A 7,647-nucleotide genomic window follows, 5' to 3' on the forward strand; every position below is an offset into this window, starting at 1 on the left:
GGATTTTATATATATATATTTACAGAGAGGAAGGGAGAGGGATAGAGAGTTAGAAACATCGATGAGAGAGAAACATGGATCAGCTGCCTCCTGCACACCTCTTACTCGGTATGTGCCCACAACCAAGGTACATGCCCTTGACCGGAATCGAACCTGGGACCCTTGAGTTCGAAAGCCTACACTCTATCCACTGAGCCAAACTGGTTAGAGCAGAAGTTAGGATTTAACACAGGAATTTTGGAGGAACACAAACTTGCACACAGTGTCTCAAAACAATACATATTTATTCTTTTGTTCTGGAGGTCATAAATCTGAAATCAGTTTCACTAGGTGGAAATCAAGGGATTGGTTCTGCCACGCTCTCTCCACAGGGACTAGGAGAGGATCTGTTCCCTTGCCTTTTCCAGCTTCTGAGCAGCATTTTTAATATATATATATATATTTTATTGATTTTTTTACAGAGAGGAAGGGAGAAAGATAGAGAGTTAGAAACATCGATCAGCTGCCTCCTGCACACCTCCTACTGGAGTTGTGCCCTCAACCAAGGTACATGCCCTTGACCGGAATCAAACCTGGGACCCTTCAGTCCACAGGCCGATGCTCTGTCCACTGAGCCAAACTGGTTTTGGCTGGAGCTGCATTCTTTGTTTTTTTGCCTCCTGCCTCCATCCTCCATCTGGCAGCATTTTGCTTGAGTGGTCACATTGCCTTGTGCTGTAGTCACAGCTCCCTCTGCCTTCCTCTTAGAGAGAGATTGTGATTACATTTAGGGCCTCACCTGGATAAGCCAGGGTAACCTTCCCATTCAAGGTCTCATCTGAGAAAACACTTTGCCATGCAGGTATCATCACAGGTCCCAGGAATAGCATGGCCTCAACCCGCTATCTGTGAGGCCACGATTCAAGTGTGAACGAAAGGAGCCACCTGCTAACCTGACAAGCTCAGGGGAGGCTTGTGTGGCAGTCTTGAAAACTCAGAGACCTAAAATAACCACAAAAGATGGTCTGAAAATTAAATATTTAACTACAAACAGGTTATAGTGGGCAGTCATGTCCTAGTCCGATATCTTCCCTGACAAAGATCAACTTAGATCTTCTTTACTGAGCCCATTTGCCTTTCTGCCTCTAAGATAACATGTCTGTGAGATGTCTGTGAGATGTCTGGGTAACTTGTAACTTCCTTTTTACCCCGGACCCCTCAGGGCACAACAAATGGCACTGGGACATTCCCTCATTGTTATTGTTATCAAGTTAATTGTCAACTGTTAATTACGTTAAAGTATCCTGTATCCATCTCTGTAAGAGAAGCACATGCCCATCATTTCGCTTTTCACCCTATCCCAGAGGTTTCCCCGCTTTGCTTTGTCCCACCTCCCTAATCTGTCACCAATGGATTTCATGTAACTCACCTACGTCCCTTTCCTTTGATTTCAATGTATAAAAATAGATGTAACCCTGTATTCTCCGGAGCATTATCTCAATTCATTGAGGTTTTGCTTCCAGGCATATGTCGACAGTTTGGCTCAAATAAACTCACTAAAATTCTTTACAGGTTTCAATGTTTTTTGTTTTTTTTTTGTTAACACAAGCTACCACAAACAGCAGACCTATTGAATCAGAATCTGCATTTTATCAAGATCACCTTCTGATTCACCTACACACTAAAATGTGAGAAGCAGGTTCTATGGGATCTTATCCAAAGATTCTCTCATAATTGAGTCCCATGTCATTTGCAACTTGAAGGAATATTTTCCTAGGAGCCTTTTCAGGTGGTGATAAGATGTTCAATAACCAATCATTTGCCCAAACACCATAAATAAGTGCTTATCTAAACATCAGTAGATTACAGAATTGAAGCCACGTGCCCAAACCTAGATCCCAGGAGAGCAGAGCTGTTGCTTGTTGCTTGTTTCTGATATTCAGTACAAGGCTTTCCACTGCAACATACAATAATTCATTTTTTTAAAAAGGTACATAAAATAACCACACGTGGATCCTCCTGCTGACATGGGTGTTACTACTCCGCTGCAGGTTTTCCTGGGCTAGCAAGTCAGGAATCAGGGTGGGTAACTTTCTCAATGTGATCTTTACTTATTTCAATTTTTTTCCTCTGGTATGTAAATGAGAGGGAAGGAAAACAGTTTACAGACAACCCCGGTATTCATAAGATACGAACTTTAGCCTTTTATCATGTTAATTTCACAAGAGGAAACCAGATAAGAGTTTGTTAATACCACATTCAAAGTGACATCATAAAGGTCCTCTGGTAATGAAAGCAGTGACAAACCTCTAAGGACAATTTGAAAGGCTCCGGAAAGGATCGTCAAATGCTCTAATTTTCCACACGAGGGCAGCAGTGCTATGATTTTCAAAAACCACAGCTTCATTTTAAACTTTCATGGATGAGACTGGAAATGGTGAAAGCCATGTAAGTTAGAACAAAAGTGGGTACACTCACTCAAATTTGCATGCTTTCAGGAAGTCAGTACACCGGGTTAAATAATTCTCTTGAGTACAAGTATGCAAATTCTTAAAGTATGTTAAAAAGTTCATTCTGAGTTACAATATTAGCTGGTCAGACATTACTAAATTTTAGAAAACCAGAGTTGCTTACTTTCCTTAAATCTAGAATCTCCTTTAACAATGCGAATTCAAATTCCTCACCTTGAAATTGCTCCCTATATATTTTATATCAATATAGATATTTAAAAAATATCTTCAAGTTAAAATTAGATAAATGTTAATAAAATGCTTTATTTATAGTCAAGTTTGTGCCATGCCAGCACAGCCAAGGGTTCAGTGAGCCTGGGCGGGGGGGGGGGGGGGGGGGGGCGGGAGGGAGGGCGCGTGGAGAAGGATTAAAGAGAAGACAGAGAAAGAGAATATAGCTGGGGCCTAGTGGCTCTCCTGTGCCTGGATGAGGCCACAGAGAAGGATCCAGCCAGCAAGCTGAGGCTTTATTTTAGTCAGAGAAAAACAAGGTAGCGGTCACCATAGTTACAATGTTCTTGTGAGTTTCACTTGTTTTGTCACCACTTGCTGCACCTCACATAGCCCATTAGCGACCCAGGAAGGATCTAGGGAGCACTATAAGGTTAAGCTTAATTATGCTAAGAGGGCTCTGCCCTCTAAACTGGGACTTGTTTGTGGCTCTGCCTCAGGTCAATCCGAGGCTTAACTCTAGAGCCGCTCCCTACAAAGCTGATTTTTCATCCAGTGTTGGTATTAGAAAGATTGCTTCCTGTATTTTTAAACCACAGATAATCTTGTTTGTGTAGGCTTGGTCTTAGGCATTTTCTGATTTCTTTTATAGACGGATTTAATAAAAACTCAAATTTCTTAAGTAAATATAAGCCTTTACCTCCTGTGTTTATAAGTTTCCATGTAGAAATGGACTGTGGATGAGAGTCACTAGTGCAGAGGTTTTCCACCTTAGCTGCATATTAGAAGCCCTTGGGGACCTTTAACATAATCCCTCTGCCCAGGGCACAGAGCAGATCAATTGTGCTGGGAAACGCTTGGGGGGGGAAGCTCTGCCAGTGATTACAGCCATGGCTGAGTCACACGAAGCCTGATCTCAGAGATCCAGCAATCTGATTTAATGCCAAGAGTAAGTTTTTTTTTGCATAAATAAGAAATAGTTATAAACCAAACTTTATAATTTCCTTGTTGGACTTGGGATTGAAGTACTTAGCCATAGCCACGCATTAAGCTGGTGTGGAAGGCATGTCTCCCAGCAGACGGTGTCCACAGATACTCAGATGTGGTCGCCTCATCTGGGTAATAGGACACCTGGGCAGCAATCGGGAGAAGCTTCGCCCGATGGGCATGAGGCGCTGGCCCTGGAAGATGCCCAGGATCTGACAGGACCACAGGCCTCTCAGGCACCAGTGAAGCAGGAATGCAGCACAGGGCAGAGGGCACAGCTTGACTAACAGTGTGTTCCTTAGAGAAATGCAGCAGAAAGAGGAGCCTTGGGGAGAAAACTTGGGATTTAATTGTAGAAAGTCTTCGAGCATCATGCTGAGGAACTTGGACTTCTGCTGTAGGTGTCATGAACACCTGTGAGCAGGAGAGGCACACGATGGGCTGGGAGTGGAGAAGCCCGGATGTATGTCAGGCTCTGAGATGTGAGGAGCAGGAGTCATGACTGTGAGAGTGGGAAGGTTAGAGAGGGTGGGACCCCATTAGAAACCTACTCTGATTTGAAATCAGGTACCCTGGAAATGAACACATTGACACAAAGCAAACTTCAACCACCCTACTTTTTATTTTATCAGATTGTAAGGAGAAATTTTTCAGAAAATAAACAATAGAGACCTCCATTCATGGGGCTTCCCATTTCACTGCAAATACATTCTCCCAGTTTTAAGAAACTTGTAATTGAAATATCCTTCCATCTCTGTCATTTAAACAACCGTTCCCACAGTAGACTGGTTTCTCTCTCTATTTCACTAATTGAGAAACTATTTGACAACAGAACATAAATGGTAGTTATACTTATATCAATCTCACATGTAAACCAACCTTTTGATAAATCTCTTGTAATTATGACATGCTGGAATTGGCTCCCGGCATTTTCTGAATTTATGCAAGGTTTCTCACACCCAGAAAAGAAAGGCAGATACTACTTTCCAAGATTACAGATCCAACAAAGAACAACTCTCACAACTACCTGAGTATGAGATCGATGCTGCACTGTCAAAACCACCAATAAGCACATCTTGGATAATAAAGACATTGAAAGAGTTCAGGCAGCTTATCGCATGACAGACCAAGACATTGGAGTCATCAGAGCCTCAAACAACTACCAACATTCTTCAACAACTCCTGACTGCTTTGAGTACAAGTAGTTCTCGATCGTAATTTAGAAAAAAGAAAGAAAAAGAAAGAAAGAAAGAAAGAAAGAAAGAAAGAAAGAAAGAAAGAAAGAGAGAGCCCTGACTAGTTTGGCTCAGTGGATAGAGCGTCGGCCTGCGGACTGAAGGGTCCCAGGTTCGATTCCAGTCAAGGGCATGTACCTTGGTTGCGGGCACATACCCAGTAGGGCGTGTGCAAGAGGCAGCTGATTGATGTTTCTCTCTCATTAATGTTTCTAACTCTCTATCCCTCTCCCTTCCTCTCTGTAAAAAAATCAATAAAATACATTAAAAAAAAAAGAAAGAAAGAAAGAAAGGAAGAAAGAAGAAAGAAAGGAAGGAAGAAAATGCACCCCTTCCTAGAAGCCACATTTAAAAAGTAAAAGAAACAGGAAATTGAATTTCAATATATTTTACCTAACCCAATATACATGCAGTTTACATTTTTCCTACTAACTCTTTGAAATCTGGTGTGTATTCTACACTTCCAGCACATCTTGCATTGGACTAGCCACTTTTGAAGTCCTCAATAGGATATTAACTACTAAATTAGAATAATAACTATGAATAACTAAGTATTAAATTGGAAAAATGCAGCCATAGTCCCTGCCTCAGTGAAAGGACCACAGCAGACAGACTAAAGCTAAAATAGCCCAGCCAGTGATTCACAGTTTGTTCCTTACAGCAGGCACTTCAGGGACACCCACCCAATGCAAGAGCTCCAGGTTGGTTTGCATACTTGAATATTTCTCTTGGTGAGAGGCCACCACCAAGAGAAATATCACTGTCACAGGACTGCCCTCGGGACAGAGCAAGGTCCTGAGGACTGTTTTGGGGAGGGAGGCAATGGGTAGGCCTGTCACTGAATTCTCCAACACCACTTCGTTTTTCTGTTTTAAAGTCAATTCATTTGATTTCCTGCAGTAGTAGAATCTTTTTATTCAAATGCATTTTAAAATAGAAATCCAATATATAAGATAAATAAGCTCTATTTTAAATTTAAAATACATTTGTTTGATAGAACAATGAAGCTATTTGAAGATCATGACTATCTAAAACTGAATTTCTCACTACAGTTATTTTATATTGCCCTTAGCGCTCATTAAAATGACCTTGAGAGCTTCAGATACTTGAAGCTCACAACAGTCAGAAAACTGGTTGGTTTTAGCCTCAAGGAATCCCAAGAGATCAAGCAGATAGAGAGGACCTGGAGACCCTGACTGCCCTTTTACTAGGAATGTTTGTCATCCCCTTTGCCCCTGGGATTAAAGACACCACTTCGCTTTTTACCAAGAAATTGCCTTTCCCATTGGCCTTTGTAGAATCTGCTCCCAAACCCGTGATTGTAACTTAGAGTAAGTACCTCCTCACATTATATATGTGGTAGGATATATATCTCTTACCTCCTGGCCATTTTTTTTTATCAAGCCACTTAAATATGTTTAATAATCTTAAAAATGAGTACTTATCACCCCGCCAGTGTTGCTCAGTGGTTGAGCATTGACCTATGAACCAGGAGTTCATGGTTCGGTTCCTGGTCAGGGCACATGCTAGGGTTGCTTGAAAGATTCTTGGTAGGGAGTATATGTTTCACTGATGTCTCTCTCTCTCTCCCTTTCTTTATAAAATCAATAAAAATTAATATAATAATAATAAATGAATATTTATCCAATTTTTCTACTTTAGTATGAAGGCTGTAGAAGGGTAATTGTATTCCAAATCATAATAAGTACAACTTTACATCAATGCATTTGGTATGAAGTTTTAACAGTAACATTTGATTATCTATGTCTAGTACCCTGCTTCCATGGTGAAACAGGAATGTTGGGGGGTGAAAAAGACAGGTTTTAGGAAATTTTAGAAATTAAGAGGACCATGGAAGAAACACAGGGCTGCAGAGCAGCAGAAGGTATATTTCCATAGAATGGGGGAGCTGAAAAGCTGCAACAGGTACATTTCCATAGACTGAGGGAGCTGAAAATACAAAAGGTCTATATTTACAAAATAATGGGAAGGAAGCCCTTCATCCAGAAGGAGTTACTATAGTAACCAGTCTAGGGGAATAGTGACCAATCAGAGGGGATATCAAGGCACCAGGATCTGCAGGCTTTATAAGCCATAGGGAAAAGGAACTCAGTGGGACCCTTTCCCCCTCCCCATGTGGGAGTCCATTCTGTGGGACTCTTTCCCTCTCCCCACATGGGAGTCTGTACTTGTTCTTCAATCAATTGCCACCTTTGCTATACCACCTTTTGTCCGTAAATTCATTCTTCGACACCTATGGACAAAGAATCCGGGTTCCAGTCCAAAAATTCCGTTTCAACAGTTACCCTTATAAAAGGAGAAGTATCTGCATACATTTTAGGGTCTCATAAGTTAGTTTCTAAGGTGATAGAAGCCAACTTTTTTTCCCCCACGAGGGGAAATTATGGACATTAAGTGGTGCAAAGAATATAATGGAAGTCTTAACTTTCCCTAAAGGAAAGGAGGTAAAGCTAAGTGTTACCCCACAACCTTTCTGTAGCATGTACACAAGGTGAGGAGTCTTTAAAAAATCCAATTACCTAAACCAGAAGTAAAATTTGTTCATAAACTTGAAGGTGCTTATTCATATTTCAAGAACACACGCACATCAATGGCAGTCTTCACCCTGGTTACTCACAGTAGCGCAGGCCCAGCAGCATCACTTGGAGCTCAGCAGACATGGAACCTCAGGTCAGTTGTGGGACTGAACCTTGAATCCAGGGCTACAGCACTCAGATACCGCTTCACCTTTAATAGAGCCCTTG

The sequence above is a fragment of the Eptesicus fuscus genome, chromosome 22 (assembly GCF_027574615.1).
Source record: "Eptesicus fuscus isolate TK198812 chromosome 22, DD_ASM_mEF_20220401, whole genome shotgun sequence".
Classification (NCBI taxonomy): domain Eukaryota; kingdom Metazoa; phylum Chordata; class Mammalia; order Chiroptera; family Vespertilionidae; genus Eptesicus; species Eptesicus fuscus.